The sequence below is a fragment of the Nicotiana tabacum genome, chromosome 17 (genome assembly GCF_000715075.1).
Source record: "Nicotiana tabacum cultivar K326 chromosome 17, ASM71507v2, whole genome shotgun sequence".
In the NCBI taxonomy this organism is placed as follows: Eukaryota; Viridiplantae; Streptophyta; class Magnoliopsida; order Solanales; family Solanaceae; genus Nicotiana; species Nicotiana tabacum.
This window is the reverse complement of record NC_134096.1, coordinates 71157381-71179518: the sequence shown is the minus strand read 5'-3', so window position 1 is coordinate 71179518 and position 22138 is coordinate 71157381. Positions and strand designations below refer to the sequence as shown.

At 39.1% G+C, this 22138-nt stretch overlaps 1 pseudogene; it reads right to left on the bottom strand.

Annotated features, from left to right (window-relative positions):
* Positions 1-2444: 2444 nt before the first annotated feature.
* Positions 2445-14869, bottom strand: LOC107800873 (acyltransferase Pun1-like; annotated as a pseudogene).
* Positions 14870-22138: the final 7269 nt, after the last annotated feature.

The following is a 22138-nucleotide window of genomic DNA, read 5'->3' as shown; positions in this document are numbered from 1 at the left end:
CCTGACTGATCAGTGGTAACTGCCCGACAGGTCGTAGTGCGGTGGCAAATGCATGATTGTCCGGCCGGCCGTAACTCGGTGGTAAATGTGTAACTGTCCAACCGACCGTAGCTCGGTGGTAAATGCATGAATGCCCGATCGGCCGTAGCTCGCTGGTAAATGATGATGCATGACTGCCCAACCGACCATAGCTCGACGGTAAATGATGATGCACGACTGCCCAACCGACTGTAGCTCGGTGATAAATGATGATGCATGACTGCCCGACCGGCCGTCGTTCGGTGGTAAATGATGATGCATAACTGCCCAACCGGCCGTAGCTCAGTGGATGCATGACTGCCCAACCGGCCGTAGTTCAGTGGTAAATGATGATGCATGACATCCTAACGGGCCGTAGCTTGGTGGTAAATGAAGATGCATATAATACTACATTATGAACATTAACATCTTTATTGAATATCTCAATAGAGAGTTAGGAACATACTTAGGCATGCTTTGAATATCATTTTATAGGAATGAATAACATAGATATTTTTAACTACTAAGAGTAGAACTATTTATGAAATAATATTACGTTTACGTATCGTTACTTGGATCATGCCAAAAGAAGGAATGATTAGCCTTAACATACCTTTAGTGATAACTTATCGAAGGCAACGAACTTGGTCTTTTTTACACGTAATCTCAATAAGTGAAAAAAAAATCAAATCCTTTAACTAGTTACACCAGTAGATAATTTCACTTGTTAAAAAATAAGGATGCCTTCGTTGCTGCCATTTTTGGTTCATTGCAACATATACTTTCTAAAGAAAAATTTGCTACTTAAAGAAGATTCTCACTTTTAAATTGTTTCCACTTCTTAGCATTTTTATGTTATTTTGTCTTAGTAATAATGTAAAGTACATGTAGGTCCTACTTTTTACCTAATTTAATAACCCTTTAGAGTGGATGAGTCATAGGAAGTGATACTAATATACATACATGACACCTTTACTAAGTATCTTTCCCTTATCTAATCCATTGATAAGAATGTCCATTTATTAGGTGGGACCTACTTAGAATAATAAATTAGATTCCCTATCCCCTTAATCTTTTCTCATCCAAACAAATCCATGTATAGTAATAAAATTAGGAATTAAAAGTCCTTGTCTCATACTTTCAAAACTATTTAATAATCAACTCATCACATTTATATTTAAAGAAAATCATAAGTGCTTTATAAATTTAAACTATACTAATATATCATAAACATTATGACATCTAGAAAATATATGTTATAAAATTATAATTTTTCCATCCAAATGTCAAGAGTATAATTTTTGTACTATTAATTCTCAAAATGGATAAAAATAACTTTTATTATGAGAAAATAAATTCTAGAAAGGATATAAACATAACTTTTCTTATGAGGAAGAAATTTCTTTTCTTATAATACATAAAATATTATTTAAAAGTTTCCTCATATCATGTGTTTAACTAAAACTTATCAAAAAGTATTATACTAATAACTTTTGAGAATCATATTTATCCAACATTTACAAAAGAATGTTTCTCTTAAAAGAAAGTACAATATCAAAGCAATATATAACGTTTTCGAAATTCAATAAACTTGCGGGGTCTTACATCTATAACTTCATGTACGACCTTAAACTCTTCCAACTAATATGGTTTTACTACGATGCATCCAAACACTAAGGTACGAGGTATTACATCCTTTCCCCTTTAGCAAAATTCGTTCTCGAATGTTTAAACTTGTAAGATGTACATGACATACTCATCAATTATAAATATACATACCTCCCGGGTTATATTCCAATGAAACAAATATCGGATTCTTAATAAGTGAAAAAAAAATCAGATTTTTTAACTAGTTACACCAGTAGATAATTTCACTTGTTAAACAATAACGATGCCTTTGTTGTTGCCATTTTTTGTTCCATGCAACATATATTTTCTAAAGAAAAATTTGCTAGTTAAAGAAGATTCTCGCTTTCAAATTGTTTCCACTTCTTAGCAACTGTACGTTATTTTGTCTTAGTAGTAATGTAAAGTATATGTAGGTCCTACTTTCCATCTAATTTAATAACTCTTTGGAGTGGATGAGTCATAGGAAGTGATACTAATATACATACACATACATGACACCTTTACTAAGTATCTTTTCCTTATCCAACCCATTGATAAGAATGTCCATTTATTAGGTGGGACCTACTTAGAATAACAAATTAGATTCCCCGGCTCCTTAATCCTTTCTCATCCACGGTACTTGACCGCTAATACGGATCAATTTATATTCATAATAATTTTAAAAACTTATTTTTGTTATGAAAAAAATAATTGAGCCCGGGCGGGAAAAATTAAATCAAAATTTTCGAGCGAATTCGATTGGTATACTTGAATTTTTTTAACTAAACTTTTTTTTGGTAGATAATATGCAAGTGTGATCAAGTCTTGATCAAATATTGACCAATGAATAACCTAGTAGTAGTAGAATTTTCATCTTTTTCTTCAAATGGTAATTTTCCTTTTTTCATGGAATCTACTATTTCTAAGACCAGTTCATTTTCATCAACTCGGTCTTTCTTGTACGCTACCTCAACTTCCTTCCTTAGATTATGAATCAATCTTGGCAACTCAATATCTTGCGTAGCTGCTGTGGAGAACGTGGAAACGAGATTTCCAATTGCACTTCGTCGTAGACGAGGTTTGATCATCGTACGTACATTTAAGTAGTGAACCAACTTAGATGGATGTATATTTGCAGAACTTGATGCTGCTGCCTTTGTTGCAGATCTGTAAAGAATTGCACTAACAACTTCAGCCCGTGTTGGGTTCTCTACTCCTTATTCAACTGCTATCTTCAATCCCAAAAAATGTCACTCTTTTTTTGCAAGAAAAATTTATTTAAGTAGGTGACACATTTAAGAGTACCTTTAACAAATACATTCAGACCTCTCTACGACAACATCGTCATATAACAACCATTCACTATAAAATACAAGTTTCTTTTGAAACTAATTTCCATGTTATATTATAACATATGTTCTTCATAACAATACTTTGTTGTAACAATCAAAAATAGCTAGTGAACTGGTGGTAGTATTACCTTAGTTCGAAGAGCATCCAATTTGGCGACTGGAAAAATGAGTCTTTTCTGTACGCACTCACTGACATTAGACATAATTTATGGAGCAATAAGAGGACCATTTAGTGAAGAGAGAATAAAATCTCCTACAAATCTCGGAGAAGGAACTACGAATCTACGATCACGAGTGACATTAGCCCAATCATTAAGGAAATTACTCACAGAGCAACCATCACCAATCTTATGCGATAAACATGCACTAATGGCTATTCCCCCACAATCAAATTTACTGTGATGACCCACAGGGTTATCTAATAATTTAGCACTCGAATCTACGCTCTTAAGCCTTAAAAATCTTATTTTTATCCTTCGTGCGCAGTCCGGGCAGGTTTTCGGAAAGCTTTTATGTTGAAAACTAATGAAAATAAAAAATTTTACCTTAAAAGTTAATTTTAGTTGACTTCGGTCAATATTTTTGGTAAATGGACCCGGATCCGTATTTTGAACGTCCCGGTGGGTCCGTATCGAATTATGGGACTTGGGCGTATGCCCGAAATCGAATTCGGAGGTCCCTAACTTGAGTTATGAATTTTTGATGAAAATTAAAAGTCTGAAAATTAATTATTTTTAAGAATTGATTGATATTTGGCATTGTTAATGCCGGGTTCGTATTCTGGTTCCGGAGCCCGATACAGGTTCATTATGATATTTAAGACTTGTCTGTGAAATTTGGTGAGAAACGGAGTTGGTTTGACGTGATTCGGACTTGTTCTTGAGAATTTCATTCGATTAGGGACTAAATTCGGAGCTTTAGGTCTTATTTTGGCGATTTGATCATGCAAGCAAGTTCGTACGATATTTTTACACTTGTGTGCATGTTTGGTTTGGAGCCCCGAGGGCTCGGGTGAGTTTCGGATAGGCCACGGGATATTTTGGACTTTGGAAATCTGGTTTTTCTGCAGAGTCTGTGTTCTGGCATGTCCTTCTTCGCGTTCGCGAAGGTACTCTCGCGAACGCGAAGAGTAAACTGGGCAGCTGAGGATTTCTTCTTCGCAAACATGAAGCAATGAGGGCGTTACCCTTCGCGAACTCGACAAGCCCATCGCGAACGCGTAGCGTTAGGCACTGGGGAGAGGCAGACAACTTTTTCTTCATCACGAACGCGAACAATGACTCGCGAACGCGAAGACAACGAAATGGTAGCCTATGCGAATGCGATCACTGTCTCGCGAACGCGAGGGCTTGGCAACCCAAAAACTTCGCGAACGCGACAGTGCTCTCGCGAACGCGATGAACATTGTCTCCCAGCACTTAACATAACCCAAAAACGGGATTTTTTCCAAAAACTCATTTTTCTCAAAAACCAAACGGCGAGAGGCGTCATTTCTTCCCCAAATTGTTGGTTAGTGATTCTAAACCATTTTCTTTCAATTACCCATTACATTTCTTGAATTTTCAACCTAAAATCTAGAGTTTTCATGGTAGAATTAGGGGTTAGGCTAGAAACTAGGGATTTCGGGAATTTGAGGATTTAGACCTCAATTTGAGGTCGGATCCCAAAACTAATTACATATTCGGTTTCGGGGGTGAATGGGTAAAAGGATTTTGGTCCGAACCTTGAGTTTTGCCCAAGCGGGCCCGGGGTCGATTTTTCGACTTTTTGGAGGAAAATTTGGGAAATTTAAATTATGCAATATAATTTATTCCCTTAGCAATATTTGATATTATTGAGTCATTTTTGAATAGATACGGGTAGTTTGGAGGTGAATTCCAAAGGAAAAGCTGTGATTGAGAATTAAGTGGCCTTCGGAGCGAGGTAAGTATTGTGTCTAACCTTGACTTGAGGGAATTAGGAACCTTAGATTATTTGCTAAGTGAAATTCATGTGAGCGGCGTATATGTGAGGTGACGAGTACTTATGCGCCGCCAATTTACCTGTTTTCCATGTTTCTTTATTTTTCTTATATTGTCTCATTCCTATGCCAAATTGCTACGTGTTATACTAGTATTGTTCAATTTTTTGTTCTTATCATGTTTACGGATTTTCTGGTGATAATTGAGTTTTTATTTCAAAGTTGAGATTGATATTATGGAACCAAATGTTGAAGTAAGGTTTGCACTTGTTATTCTATCTCCCTATTGTTATTTATGCATTGCATTATGGTAAGGGAGAGTGTTAATGCACGAAGGGTGATGCCGTGCTATATTGTGAGTGTTAATGCATGAAGGGTGATGTCATGCCATATTGTGAGTGTTAATGCACGAAGGGTGATGCCGTGCCATATTATGAGTGTTAATGCACAAAGGGTGATGCCGTACCATATTGTGAGTGTTAATGCACGAAGGGTGATGTCGTGTCATATTATGAGTGTTAATGCACGAAGGGTGATAACGTGCCATTTCTATTGATTTTATGGTGAGATTGAGAGTAAAAGCACGAAGGGTGATGCCGTGCATATTTCCTTACTGTATTCACTATTCCTGTTGATTCATGGTATATTGACTGCTCCGGTGATCATTCTGTTGTATTTCTTTATCTCGTATTCCCCTTAGCATGTCCCCCTCCCGACATTTCCTGTTTAGTTCTTCATTTCTGTTATTTGTATATACACTGTTAAATTGTACAAGTTGATTTGTAGGTGCCTTGCCTTAGCCTCGTCACTACTTCGTCGAGGTTAGGCTCGACACTTACCAGTACATGGGGTCGGTTGTACTGATACTGCACTCTGCACTTTCTGTGCAGATTTTGATACCGGCTCGGGTTGATCGAGATTTTGCTATTGGTCCGCTGTCCGGAGACTCAAGGTAGATCTGTCGGCGTTCACAGACCTTGAAGTCCCCGTCTATCTTTTATGTTCTACTGTTTCTTTCATTCAGGCAGTTGTATTTCTTTTAGATTATTACTTGTAGTAAATTCTAGAATACTCGTGAATTGTGACTCCAAATCCAAGTGGTAGTAATTAATACAGTTTTACGATATTCCGCACTTATTATATTTCATCTTAGTTAGTTATTGTTATTTTTACTGAATGGAAATAAGGAATTAGTTTAACAATTTTCTAACGTTGGCTTGCTTAGCAAGTGAAATGTTAGGCACCATCACGGTCCCGTCGGTGGAAAATTTTGGGTCGTAATAGTTGGTATCACAACACTAGGTTACATAGGTCTTACGCTTCACGAGCAAGCTTAGTAGAGTGGCGGATTGGTACGGAGACGTCTGTGCTTATCTTCCGGAGGCTATGAAGTTTAGGAATAAGTTTCACTTCTTTTCTTCTCTGTCGTGTGATTTTGCTTTCTCAATGTTGATTGAACTCTTATACTCTTATTTTCTCGTAGATGGCGAGAACATGTACCGCTTTCTCAGCTGAGCAGCAGCCAGAGCCTCCAGTGATAGCTCCTACGCGGGGCAAAGGTCGAGGCCGAGGCGATGGCAAGGCGCAACCTAGAGCCCGAGAAGCAGCCCCAGCAGTGGAGCCTCAGATAGAGCTTGACGAGGAGGTTCCAGCCCAGACTGTTCTTGTCGGACCAGCTCAGGTTCCGGAGGGGTTCATTGCTACCCAGTACTTCAGGACGCTTTGGTCTATTTGGTGGGCCTTATGGAGAGTGTGGCCCAGACTGGCGCATTTCCCATGGCACCAACAGTCTCTCAGGCTGGAGGAGGAGACCAGACTCCCACCACTTCCGCTCCGGAGCAGATAACTCCCCAGTATCAGGCTCCAGCAGCTCAGCCAGTCGGATTAGTTCAGCTGGTTATTGCGGCACAGGTCGGAGATGGGCCAGATATGTCTTATGAGGCTTTATGGAGATTGGACAGGTTTACCAAGCTCTTTCTTGTTCACTTCGGTGGTGCTCCTTCAGAGGATCCCCAGGAGTATCTTGGCAGCTATCACAAGGATCTACGGAACATGGGTATAGTGGAGACCAATGGGGTCGATTTTGCTGCATTTCAGATGACTAGTTCCGCTAAGAAATGGTGGAGAGATTACTTGTTGACCAGACCAGCTGGGTCGCCTGCTCTTACTTTGGACCATTTCTCTCAGCTCTTCATAGAGAAGTTTCTGCCTATCACATTGAGAGTGGAGAGAGAGAGAGAGAGAGAGAGAGAGAGAGAGAGAGAGAGAGAGAGAGAGAGAGAGAGAGAGAGAGAGAGAGAGAGAGAGAGAGAGAGAGAGAGAGAGAGAGAGAGAGAGAGAGAGAGAGAGAGAGAGAGAGAGAGAGAGAGAGAGAGAGAGAGAGAGAGAGAGAGAGAGAGAGAGAGAGAGAGAGAGAGAGAGAGAGAGAGAGAGAGAGAGAGAGAGAGAGAGAGAGAGAGAGAGAGAGAGAGAGAGAGAGAGAGAGAGAGAGAGAGAGAGAGAGAGAGAGAGAGAGAGAGAGAGAGAGAGAGAGAGAGAGAGAGAGAGAGAGAGAGAGAGAGAGAGAGAGAGAGAGAGAGAGAGAGAGAGAGAGAGAGAGAGAGAGAGAGAGAGAGAGAGAGAGAGAGAGAGAGAGAGAGAGAGAGAGAGAGAGAGAGAGAGAGAGAGAGAGAGAGACGTTTCATTCAGCGCTTCAGGTATCCCACGGTGCCTCAGGTGGTCGTGGCCCTCAGATGCATTATTCCGACCAGCTAACCTACCGTGCACCACCAGCTCCTATTGGTGCACCTCCACTCCAGAGTTATGAGGGTGGTTATTCAGGTCGACAGGGTCAACAGTCACAGTAGCCGAGGTTATGTTATACTTGTGGTGATCCGAGGCACATTTCTAGATTTTGCCCTCGGGCAACGGGCAGCTCACAACATCAGGGTTCTCGTGCCATAGTTCCGGCACCAGTTGCTGCACCACCTGCTCAGCCAGCTAGAGGCACAGGGCCATATAGTTAGAGGTGGAGGTCAGGCCGTTAGAGGTGGAGACCAACCAGCTAGAGGTCATCCCAGGGACGTAGTTCGGGGTGGTGGGGCCCAGCCCCGGTGTTATGCTTTCCCAGCTAGGCCTGAGGCTGAGTCATCTGACGCTGTTATCACAGGTACTGTTTCAGTTTGCAGTAGAGATGCTTCAGTTCTATTTGATCCGAGATCTACTTACTCCTATGTGTCATCCTATTTTGCTTCCTATTTGGTTGTGCCCCGTGATTCTTTGAGTGCTCCTGTGTATATGTCCACACAAGTAGGAGATGCTATTATTGTAGATCGTGTTTATCGTTTGTGTGTGGTCACCATTGGGAGACTTGAGACTCGTGTAGATCTTCTATTTCTCGACATGGTTGATTTTGATGTCATACTGGGTATGGATTGGCTGTCACCTTATCATGCTATATTAGATTGTCACGCCAAGACGATGACCTTAGCCTTGCAGGGGTTGCCTCGATTAGAGTGGTGAGGGAATCTTGGCCATCCTGCCAGCAGGGTTATCTCTTATGTGAAGGCTCGGCATATGGTCGAGAAGGGGTGTCTAGCTTATTTGGCTTATGTCCATGATTCTAGTGCGGAGGTTCCTTCCATAGATTCGGTGCCGGTTGTTCGTGAGTTTCCAGAGGTGTTTCCTGCAGATTTGTCGGGGATGCCACCCGACAGGGATATTGATTTGGCTCCGGGCACTCAGCCTATTTCCATACCGCCATATCGCACGGCCCCGCCAGAGTTGAAAGAATTGAAGGAGCAGTTGTAAGATTTGCTGGATAAGGGCTTCATTAGACCTAGTGTCTCGCCCTGGGGTGCACCTGTGCTATTTGTGAAGAAGAAAGATGGATCGATGAGGTAGTGTATAGATTATCTGGAGTTGAACAAAGTCACCACCAAGAACAAATATCCATTGCCGAGCATTGATGATTTATTTGATTAGCTTTAGGGTGCCAGGGTGTTTTCAAAGATTTATTTGAGATCTGGCTACCATCAGTTGAGGATTAGGGCATCCGATGTTTCTAAGACAACTTTTCAGACTCGGTAGGGGCATTCTAAGTTTCTAGTGATGTCATTTGGGCTGACAAATGCCCCAGCAACATTCATGGATTTGATGAACCGGGTGTTCAAACCCTACTTGGATTCCTTTGTGGTTGTGTTTATTGATAATATCTTGATCTACTCCCACAATCGAGAGGAGCATGAGCAGCACCTTCAGATTAATTTTCAAACTCTGAAAGACAGTCAGCTATATGCTAAGTTCTCAAAATGCGAGTTTTGGTTGTGTTCAGTTGCTTTCTTGGGTCACGTTGTATCAGCAGAGGGTATTCAGATGGATCCTAAGAAGATTGAGGCAGTTCAGAACTGGCCTAGACCCATATCAACTACAGAGATCCGTAGTTTCCTGGGTTTGGAGGGCTATTACCATCGATTCGTGGAGGGGTTTTCATCCATAGAAGCCCCGTTGACCAGATTAACCTAGAAGGGTGCCCCGTTCAGGTGGTCAAACGAGTGTGAAACGAGCTTTCAGAAGCTCAAGACAGCTTTGACTACGGCACCGGTATAGGTGTTACCCACAGGTTCATGATCTTATACAGTATATTATGACGCATCTCGGTATTGATGCAGGGTGGCAAGGTTATTGCATATGCTTCACGGCAGCTGAAGGTTCACGAGAAGAATTACCCTGTTCATGATCTAGAGCTGGCAGCCATTGTTCACGCGCTGAAGATTTGGAGGCACTATCTTTACGGCGTGCCATGTGAGGTATTCACTGATCATCGGAGCTTGCAGTATTTGTTCAAGCAGAAGGAACTCAATTTGAGGCAGAAGAGGTGGCTGGAGCTATTGAAAGACTATGATATCACCATAATGTATCATCCCGGGAAGGCCAATGTAGTGGCCATGCTTTAAGTAGAAAGTCAGTTAGTATAGGTAGCCTTGCATATATTCTAGTTGGTAAGAGGCCGCTTGCATTGGATGTTCAGGCCTTGGCCAACCAATTCGTGAGGTTGGATGTTTACAAGCCTAGTCGTGTTCTAGCTTGTACAGTTGCTCAGTCTTCTTTGTTTGAGCGCATCAGAGATCGGCAGGATGACGATCCTCATTTACTTGTCCTTAGAGACACAGTGCAACACGGTGGTGCCAAGCAGGTTACTGTTGGAGATGACGGAGTTTTGAGGATGCAGGGTCGTATTTGTGTGCCTAATATGGATGGACTTCGTGAGTTGATCCTTGAGGAGTCCCACAGTTCCTGGTATTCTATTCATCCGGGAGCCGCCAAGATGTATTAGGACTTGAGGCATCATTATTGGTGGAGGCGAATGAAGAAGGACATAGTTGCCTATGTTGCTCGGTGCCTAAATTACTAGCAGGTAAAGTGTGAGCATCAGAGACCTGATGGTTTACTTCAGAGGTTAGATATTCCTGAGTGGAAGTGGGAGCGTATCATTATGGATTTTGTTGTTGGACTCCCACGGACTCAGAGGAAGTTCGATGCAGTTTGGGTTATTGTAGACAGGCTGACTAAGTCAACGCATTTCATTCCTGTGGCAGTTACCTATTCCTCGGAGCGGTTGGCAGAGATTTACATTCGTGAGATCGTCCATCTTCACGGGGTGCCCGTGTCTATCATTTCTGATCGAGGTACACAGTTTACCTCACACTTTTGGAGGACAGTTCAGCGTGAGTTGGGTACGCGGGTTGAGTTGAGCACAACATTTCATCCTCAGACGGACGGGCAGTCCAAGCATACTATTCAGATCTTGGAGGATATGCTCCGCGCATGTGTTATTGACTTTAAAGGTTCTTGGGATCAGTTTTTGCCATTGGCGGAGTTTGCCTACAATAACAGCTACCAGTTGAGCATTCAGATGGCTCCCTATAAGGCATTATATGGTAGACGGTGTAGGTCGCCAGTTGGGTGGTTTGAGCCGGAGGAGGCTCGGTTATTGGGTACAGATTTAGTTTAGGAGGCCTTGGACAAGGTCAAGATTATACAGGATCGACTTCGTACAGCTCGGTCCAGGCAAAAGAGTTATGCCGACCGTAAAGTTCGTGATATTGCATTCATGGTTGGAGAAAGAATATTTCTTCTGGTATCGCCCATGAAGGGTGTTATGAGATTTGGGAAGAAGGGCAAGTTGAGCCCTAGGTATATCCGGCCATTTGAGTTCCTCAAGAGAGTGGGGGAGGTAGCTTATAGACTTGCGTTGCCTCTAGGGTTATCCTCAGTTCATCCGGTATTCCATGTGTCTATGCTCCGAAAATATCATGGTGACCCGTCCCACGTGTTAGATTTCAGCTATGTCCAGTTGGACAAGGATTTGACTTATGAGGAGGAGCTGGTGGCCATTTTAGACAGGCAGGTTTGTCAGTTGAGGTCAAAGAGTTACCCTTCAGTTCGAGTGCAGTGGAGACGTCAGCCTATTGAGGCAGCAACTTGGGAGTCCGAGTCCGATATGCAGAGTAGATATCCCCACCTTTTCACCAGCCCACGTACTTTTCTATGTCCGTTCGAGGACGAACGGTTGTTTTAGAAGTGGAGATTATGATGACCCACAAGGTCATCTTATGATTTAGAACTCGAATCTGTGCTCTTAAGCCTTAAAAATCTCATTTTTACCCTCCTCAATTTGCGTGCGCAATCCGGGCAAGTTTTCGGAAAGCTTTTATGTTAAAAACTAATAAAAATACGAATTTTTGCCTTAAAAGTTGATTTTAGTTGACTTCGGTCAACATTTTTGATAAACGGGCCCGGATCCGTGTTTTGACGGTTCCCGGTGTGTCCGTATCGAATTATGGGACCTGGGCGTATGCCCGGAATCGAATTCGGAGGACCCTTGCTTGAGTTATGAATTTTTGATGAAAATTAAAAGTATGACAATTAATTATTTTTAAGAATTGATTGATGTTTGGCATTGTTAGTGCCGGGTCCGTATTCTGGTTCATGAACCCAGTACAGGTTCATTATGATATTTAAGACTTATCTGTGAAATTTGATGAGAAACAGAGTTGGTTTGACGTGATTCAGATGTCCAATTTAGAAAATAGAAATTTTAAAGTGTTCTTGAGAATTTCATTCGATTTGGTGCTAAATTCGGAGTTCTAGGTGTTATTTTGGCGATTTGATCACGCGAGCAAGTTCGTATGATGTTTTTAGACTTGTGTGCATGTTTGGTTTGGAGCCCCGAGGGATCGGGTGAGTTTCGGATAGGCTAAGGGATGTTTTGGACTTTGGAAATCTGGTTTTTCTGCAGAGTCTGTATTCTGGCATGTCCTTCTTCGCGTTCGTGAAGGTACTCTCGTGAATGCGAAGAATAAACTGGGCAGCTGATGATTTCTTCTTCGCTAATGCGAAGCGATGGGGGCGTTACCCTTCGCGAACACGACAAGCCCATCGCGAACGCGTAGCGTTAGGCATTGGGGAGGGGCAGACAGCTTTTTCTTCATCGCGAACGCGAAGACCAGGGAAGGGTAGCCTATGCGAATGCGATCACTGTCTCGCGAACGCGAATGCTTGGCAGCCCATACACTTTGCGAACGCGACAGAGCTCTCGCGAACATGATGAACACTGTCGCCCAGCACTTAACAGAACCCAAAAACGGGATTTTTGCCAAAAACTCATTTTTCTCAAAAACCAAACGGTGAGAGGCGATTTTCAAGAGTCATATCTTCCCTAAATTGTTGGTAAGTGATTCTAAACTATTTTCTTTCAATTACCTATTACATTTCTTGAATTTTCAACCTAAAATCTAGAGTTTTCATGGTAGAATTAGGGGTTATGGTAGAAACTAGGGATTTCAGGAATTTGGGGATTTAGACCTCAATTTGAGGTCGGATTCCAAAACTAATTACATATTTGGGCTCGGGTGTGAATGGGTAAAAGGATTTTGGTCCGAACCTCGGATTTTGACCAAGCGGGCCGGGGGTCGATTTTTTCACTTTTTGGAGGAAAATTTGAAAAATTTAATTTATGCAATATAATTGATTCCTTTAGCAATATAATTGATTCCTTTAGCAATATTTGATATTATTGAGTCATTTTTGAATAGATACGAGTGGTTTGGAGGTGAATTCCAAAGGAAAAGGTGTGATTGAGAGTTAAGTGGCCTTTGGAGCGAGGTAAGTGTTGTGAGCGGCGTATATTTGAAATTCATGTGAGCGGCGTATATGTGAAATTCATGTGAGCGGCGTATATGTGAGGTGACGAGTACTTATGCGCCGCCAATTTACCTGTTTTCCATGTTTCTCTGTTTTTCTTATATTGCCTCATTCCAATGCCAAATTTAAGTAAGGTTTGTACTTGTTATTCTATCTCCCTGTTGTTATTTATGCATTGCATTATGGTAAGGGAGAGTGTTAATCACGAAGGGTGATGTCGTGCCATATTGTGAGTGTTAATGCACGAAGGGTGATGTCATTCCATATTGTGAGTGTTAATGCACGAAGGGTGATGTCGTGCCCTATTGTGAGTGTTAATGCACGAAGGGTGATGTTGTGCCATATTGTAAGTGTTAATGCACGAAGGGTGATGTCGTGCCATATTGTGAGTATTAATGCACGAAGGGTGATGTCGTGCCATGACATGCGAGTTAATGCACGAAGGGTGATGTCATGTCGTTTCTATTGATTTTATGGTGAGATTGACAGTAAAAGCACGAAGGGTGATACCGTGCATATTTCCTTACTGTATTCACTATTCATGTTGATTCATGGTATATTGACTGCTCCGGTGATCATTCTGTTGTAGTTCTTTATCTTGTATTCCCCTCAGTATGTTTCCCCTCCCGACATTTTCTGTTTAGTTCTTCATTTCTGTTATTAGCATATACACTGTTAAATTGTACAGGTTGATTTGTAGGTGCCTTGCCTTAGCCTCGTCACTACTTCGTCGAGGTTAAACCCAACACTTACCAGTACATGTGGTCGGTTGTACTGATGCTGCACTCTACACTTTCTGTGCAGATTTTGATACCGGCTCAGGTTGATCGAGATTTGCTACTGGTCCGCTGTTAGGAGACTCAAGATAGATCTGTCGGCGTTCACAGACCTTGAAGTCCCCGTCTATCTTTTATGTCCTACTGTTTTCTTTCATTCAGACAGTTGTATTTCTTTCAGACTATTACTTGTAGTAAATTCTAGAATGCTCGTGAATTGTGACTCCAGATCCGGATGGTAGTAATTAATACAGTTTTACGATATTTCGCACTTATTATATTTCATCTTAGTTAGTTATTGTTATTTACTAAATGAAAATAAGGAATTAGTTTAACGTTTTTCTAACGTTGGCTTGCCTAGCAAGTAAAATGTTAGGCGCCATCACGGTCCCGTCGGCGGAAAATTTTGGGTCGTGACACTTAATTGAACCACAAGTAAATTACCACCTTCATAATTATTCTTCCAAGGCAAGTCCTTTGGAAAAACTATACTCTCTGCATCAGTTGCATGAGGATGGTTAAGGATTTCAGACATGGGACAATTTATTTTAACACTCAAGAACTCAGCTCCCATGTCATTACACTCAACAGTAGCATTGTCTCTCAATATTCCTGCGTAAGGATAGTAAGAGACTAGAGTTTGTGACAGAGATGTCTGCAACAAATCAGCTATGTGGGAAAGATTAGAATTGTTTGACTCTTCTCTTTGCGGTTTAGGGTAAAACAAGGCCACAGGAATATACATATTACTGACGGACTGATCGACGAAAGATAGCTTGTGAAGTCTAAGTGTAGAAGGGGTGAGAGTAGAAGGTTTGATGAAGGATTTGTCACAAATAGAAACAAGTGATGGTGATGATAATAATCCCGAAGCGGCCATGATATGATTAATGAACAAATAACACTACTTCAATTCCCTAGCTTTATGCGATACTCCTATATATCAATTAATTGCCTACGCCATTTTGATGCATAAATGGACACATATATATACACACAATTGGAAATTAGTATGACACTATGACTATATACGCGCACACATGAAAATACCAAGTATCCGTGACGAAACCAAAAAATTCAATAAGGGTGTTCAAAATTTATTTTTAATCAATAATAAGTAATATTTTACCTTATATGTGGTATAATTTTTCGGCGAAGGGTGGTCAGTTGACCACCCTTGGGCCAACATAGCTTCGCCCCTGCTAAGTATGACCAATTAGGTATATGTACACTTACCTGGGAAAAAATAAAAGTAGAAATTGATATTTATAGGTTTATCTACAATGACTCCTTCAGTCTTAATTTATGTGATGGTATTTTTTCTTATGGGCCAAAATGACATATTTTTGTATTTATTATTATTGTAAAATTAAATTTTATTTTATTATTAATTAGATAATTTATAGCCGTACAATTTATGACTTGTTTTAAATTACAAGTTTCTTATGTCCTTATTGTTTTTTTAACTTTTGAATCTAAATCAAACATTGTCACACTAAATGGGACGACGAGAGTACTACTATAGACTATAATCACAAACCAAGATAATTGGCATGTTTGGATGGTTGTTACATATCATTTCATAATGTATCATATCGTATTATATTGTATTGTATTGTACTGTTTGATAAATACAATATTTGGATAGACTGTATCGTTTGATATCGTTTCATGATATCACGCACTAGCAATATGAAAAATAAACTTGAAATATTATAAAGAAAAATTATGACACGAGGTAGAATTATTATATAAAAAGATAGGAAAAAGGAGAAAATAAGATCATTTATTAATAATAAAGGGCGAGATGAGAGAGAAAAAAATAAGGTAACGACGCGACCAAATCAAATCGGTCGCTACATAAAGTGACACTTTTCGTCGTTACGTAACGATAGATTAATACGATACAATAAAATTTTGTTGGAAAATATATTGGATTATGGAGAATAAGATTTAGATTAAGGTGTGTCAAGAATACTGTCCTTAAGGATATTTTGCTCACACCGTGATAAATATTATTAGGCGTATCCCCAGGATTCAACAAGCTCTTCTAAAATAACTAGGAATAGAAACAACAAAGATTAATGAGGAGAAAACCCAAAACAAAAGAAAAGGAAAGAAAAGTTTTTAACTCTGTTCCCTCCTTCCAACATGAAGATAAAGAGGTATAATATATTCTAAAAGAGAAGTAGACTATCTGTTCCATATTACATACTATTCAAAGAAGTAGACTGTCTGTTCCATATTAAGACTATTCAAAGAAGTAGACCATTAAGATTTAATTAAATTTAACCGGAAATATAGACTATTGAAAGAAGTAAACCAGAAACTTTTAAGCCATAAAGGCTATTCCAAAATACGTTAAATCTTAAGCCATTAATATTGTTCCATTGACTTTTCGATACTAACGTACAAATCCATACTAATGAGCATTCAATTGTATGATTTATTTTGTTCCAATTGAATTCAAAAATAAATTAATTTTCTGTTACAAATATATTCAAAATAATTACTATAATAAAAACTCATTAATATAATATTAAAAAAATGAATCTAGACATAGTTTTAGAATATTTTTTTTGAGATATCAAATTAATTTTTCTATCAATCCCCCACATATCTTAAAAAGAATATTAAAAAAATATATATAGTGAAATAAAATTTTTGTTGAGTTTTCACAAATAGGAATAATGCGTGAATCTGGTGTCTCTTGGACTATGAACCAGACCTAGATAAAATAAGATTAAACTTACAGAACAATTGGTGAAGTTAAGAACTTCTATGAACCAAGAATTCTTTTGTAAGTTTAGTGTCTTATCTATCACATTATACTCGCACACACTTTGTTGTTTGTTGCGGTTTTGCGCTAATAGGCCATGCGAGCGCCTGGTTTTATGAGTGCTCTAGAAATTTTTTGCCATAAATCTCATAGGAGCGGCCCCACTCCACACTCATATAGGTCCATCCAACAAGTGTATTCTGCAGTGCAATACACCACTTATAAAAGGCTATGGATTATTGGATTAAGATTTTAATAACTGAGCCTCCCATTCCTTGCAGTCTTGCACTATATACACACACACCATAGGAAGGGACATAATTTAATAGTGCATATTTAATCAACTAATGACTTGTTATTATCTATATAAATCTACTTCATGGGATCTCCAATCACATAGGTTGGGTTACCATCATTATTGATATAACTTAAATTGGCAATAGTCCCATTCCCCTCGATGTATCCGATATTAATTTTCTTCCCAAAGGTATAGTCCAAGGATCGGCCAAATTCACTTCTGACATCACTTAATCTATGAAAATAATTCCATATTTCAGCAGCTGCTTTATCATATTATGTCTCAATCCAATATGTCTACTCTTCTCATTAAAGGATTTATTTTTAGCAATGGCTATTGCAACTTGACAATCACAATGCATCGACACAAAATGTGTCGGTTTTATTCCTAGTGGAATACTTGCCAAAAGGTTCTTTAGCCACTCGGCCTCATTGCCCGCCAATTCCAGTGCCAAACTCCGATTCCATGGTAGATCTAGCTATTATTATTTGTTTAGCTGATTTTCATTCCACAACACCCCCATCAAGGGTGAACACATAACCACTAGTGGATTTTGTCTCATCTGAATCATAGATCCAGTTAGCATCACTGTATCCTTCTAATACAATGGGAAATCCATTATATTTTGATACCATAGTTCATGGTACCTCTCAAATATTTCATTACTCTTACTAATGCATTCCAATGATCATGACTCGGGTTATGAGTATATCTACTCAATCTACACAAAACATATGTAATATCAGGTCTAGTAAAATTCATCAAATGCATTAGACTACCAATAATTTGAGCATATTTATTTTGATCTACAACATCTCTCTTTTTCTTTTTTAATTGACTACTAGCATCATAAGGAGTGCTTACATGTACCACATCAAAAGTGTCTATTTTTTAAGAATTCTTTCAATATAATGTTCCTGAGTCAACATCAAACTATTGTCATCTCTTATAATTTTCATGCCTAGAATAATGCTAACCTCTCCTATGTCTTTCATCTCAAAATTAGAAGACAGAAAAAGTTTGGTTTGTGTACCAAATCAAGGCTAGAACTAAAAATAAGCATATCATCCACATAAAGGCAAATAATAACACAAGTACCATCTACACATTTTGTATAAATATATTTATCTACTTCAATTGATGAAACACCATCATTAATCAATACTTAGCTTGATCAAGTTTTTCATGCCACTGTTTAGGTGTTTGCTTTAAACCATACAAAAATTTTAGCAATTTACATACTTTGTTTTCTTGCTCAAACACTATACAATCCTCAGGTTGTTCCATGTAAGTTTTCTCTTCTAAATCACCATTTAAAAATGCAGTTTTAACATCCATTTGGTGAATAAAAAGTTTTTAAATAGAAGACAATGCAAGTAAAAGACGAATTGAGAAAATTCTAGTTACACGAGCATAAGTATCAAAATAATCAACATTTTGCTTTTGAGTAAAACCTTTTGCAATAAGTCTATCTTTTTATTTATCAATGGAACCATCCGAATTGAGTTTCTTCTTAAAATTCCATTTACAACCAATGGGTTTAGCTCCTAGAGGTAAATCAACTAAAGTCCAAGTTTTATTTTGTAAAATTGAATTTTTATTTCTATATCAATAGATTCTTTCCAAAATGAGGCATCAGACGAAGAAATAGCTTCAGAATATATTAAAGGATCATTATGCACAAGATAAGTATAAAAATCATTACCAAAAGATTTTTCTTTCCTTTGTCTTTTGCTTCTTCGTAAGTACTCACTTTCAAAATCATTTTGAATAATTGGAACATGTGAAATATTATCACTTGGAATAATAGGAGCATCACAAATATTCTCAAATTTTAAAGGAAAACATTTTCACAAAATTCAGCATTTTTTGTTTCAACAATAGTATTGTATTCAAGCACATCACTTTTGACTACTAAAAATCTATATGCCGCACTACTTTTAGCATACCCAATAGACATACAATCAGATGCTTTAGACCCTATTTTTCTTTTCTTAGGATCAGATAACATAACTTTGGCAAGGCACCCCCACAGTTTCAAATATTTCAAGTTAGACAGATAGCCCTTCCACAACTCATAAGGAGTTTTACCCATTTTCTTATAAGGAATCCTATTTTTGTAAATGACAGGCAGATAATATGGCTTCACCCCAAAGATTATTGGGAGCACCAGAATTAATGAGCATACTATTCATCATTTCCTTTAAAGTCCTATTTGTCACGACCCAAAATCTATTAAAGGTCGTGATAGCGCCGGATACCGTTGTCAGGGAAGCCAACAATAAATACTCAAATTGGTTCTCCTTTTAATATTTTAAAATCATATTTTTCGTCCAATAAATAGTAAAAGATGGAATTTACAGAGGAAATGATAATATTTTTAACAATTTCAATACAGAACAACTCACAATCACCCCAAAACCCGATGTCACAAGTGCATGAGCATCAACTACGAATGTGAAATAAAAAACACCATCTGTCCAAAATAGAAATTTGGATAGGAGAAATATAAATACCCTGAAGGAGACTCTGCCGGCTTCAATCGTAATGTGGAATGCAACTCACATAAGTCCGCACATGCATACACGTCTCTGCTCTCACAAGGCCACTAGTCACATATGTGCTTGCACAAAAATATGCAGCAAGTGTAGCATGAGTATGTAATCAACGTGTACCCAGTAAGTATCTAGCCTAACCCCGGAGAAGTAGTGATGAGGGGTCGACATCGACACTCACTAGTGGTCTAATAATATCAGGTACAACAAAGAGATAAGTAAATATGAGGCAGAGTAAATAAATGAGGTAAACAAGTAAAAAATCACATGGTACAAATTCCTCCTCTTTACGAGGAACTCAAGCTCTCCATTAGAAATTCCCTCCTTATGCGGAGCATATATATATAGATATAGTGGATCTCATCAGATAGATCGTCATAACTCAAATCTGGAAAACTCACAGATACACTGGCTTCTTGCCAAATATTACGCACAAATCCATAAGGATATGATATAGGAAATGCCGAGGCATACGGCCCAATCCAACATAAATATTTAAACTATGCACTGCCGAGAGTCGAACGGCCCGAACCATAGATACATCTATTAAACTGCCGAGGCGAATGACCCGTTCCAATGAGAGTTTGGTACATAATTCCTGCCGATGAGAACGGCCCGATCCCATAAGAGTGTGGTAGATAAATCGTGCTTGCACAAGGCCACTAGTCACATATGTGCTTGCACAAAAATATGCAGCAAGTATAGCATGAGTATATAATCAACGTGTACCCAGTAAGTATCTAGCCTAACCCCGGAGGAGTAGTGACGAGGGGTCGACATCGACACTCACTAGTGGTCTAATAACATCAGGTACAGTAAAGAGATAAGTAAATATGAGGCAGAGTAAATAAATGAGGTAAACAAGTAAAAAATTACGTGGTACAAATTCCCCCTCTTTACGAGGAACTCAAGCTCTCCATTAGAAATTCCCTCCTTATGCGGAGCATATATATATAGATATAGTGGATCTCATCAGATAGATCGTCATAACTCAAATCTGGAAAACTCACAGATACACTGGCTTCTTGCCAAATATTACGCACAAATCCATGAGGATATGATATAGGAAATGCCGAGGCATACGGCCATATCCAACATAAATATTTAAACTATGCACTGCCGAGGGTCGAACGGCCTGAACCATAGATACATCTATTAAACTGCTGAGGCGAACGACCCGTTCCAATGAGAGTATGGTACATAATTTCTACCGAGGAGAATGACCCGATCCCATAAGAGTGTGGTAGATAAATCGTGCCGAGGCGAACGACCCAATCCCAATTAGGATAAGAAACTTTGACGGGTCCTTGACCCCACTCACGAATAAACGTGTGAGTTGTAATTTCTTTAACAAAAATCTTTCGATGAGGTATATATATATATATATATCACGGAAACATGCCGTAAGAGGAGTAAAGTTATTCGGTGACTAATCCTGAAATCGTGAAGTCTCTACAATATCAAGTCTAGTCTGAAGTAGAAATGTAAAACAATGGAATTTAATAGGCGAGAAAATGCACAAATAGTGCAGCTACATCATGATATGAACATAAACCTACCCGGACAATAACATGAATGTAGCTACCTACGGACTCTCATCACCTCGCGTGCATGTAGCCCCCACAACAAGTAGCACACATCAACATACAACACCTAGGGGTATTTTCCCCCTCATAGAGTTAGACAGGAGACTTACCTCGTCTCAACGCTTACTTTCCGGTCCAAAATTGTGCTTTAAAACCTCACTTGGTGCCAAACGACCCGAAGTTAGTCAAATATTATATAAAATAGTCAATACATTCTCAAGTGTTCACATCCAAACTATTAAAGTGAGTTTCCAACCCAAATTGAAAAATTCCTAAAATTCACCCCCGGGCCCACGTGCCCGGATTCCGGAAATTTTCGAAGATAACCACTACCCATAACATCATGAACTCAAATATATGATTTGTTCTCAATTCCATACCCTAATTCGTGGTCAAAATCCAAAAATACCAATTCTAGGTTTTTCTTATAAAGATATCACGACCCCAAATTCTCTCCGTAGGATGTCGTGATGGCACCTAGTCTCTAAGACTAGGTAAGCCTATCAATGCGGAATAATAATAAATATCTTAAATAATTAAACTGCAATTCAAACAATTTTAACTCCCAAAACCCGATAGAAATAAGTCACAAGCTTCTAAGAATTTATTCTTTATGTCTCTATACATCAGAGTCTAAAGCAAATAAGGAAGACAATGTAGTAAGATAGAAGGGGACTCCGAAGTCTGCGGACGCTGGCAGATATACCTCGAAGTCTCCTCGTATAGCTAGTTTACTGATGCGTGGTCTGATAAGATGTACCTGGATCTGCACAAAAAGATGTGCAGGAGCGTAGTATGAGTACACAATAGCGGTACCCAGTAAGTGCCAAGCCTAACCTCGGTAGAGTAGTGACGAGGTCAGGTCAGGCCCTGCTGGAAAATAAATAATGGCATGGTAAAATGTTTAAAAAATATTATAAGATAAAATGACAATGAAAATGAATCAAGTAATATGTCACATTTAATTACATCAAATAATGGCAAATAAATACCTCGTTGAAACAAAACTAAATTCTTTTCAA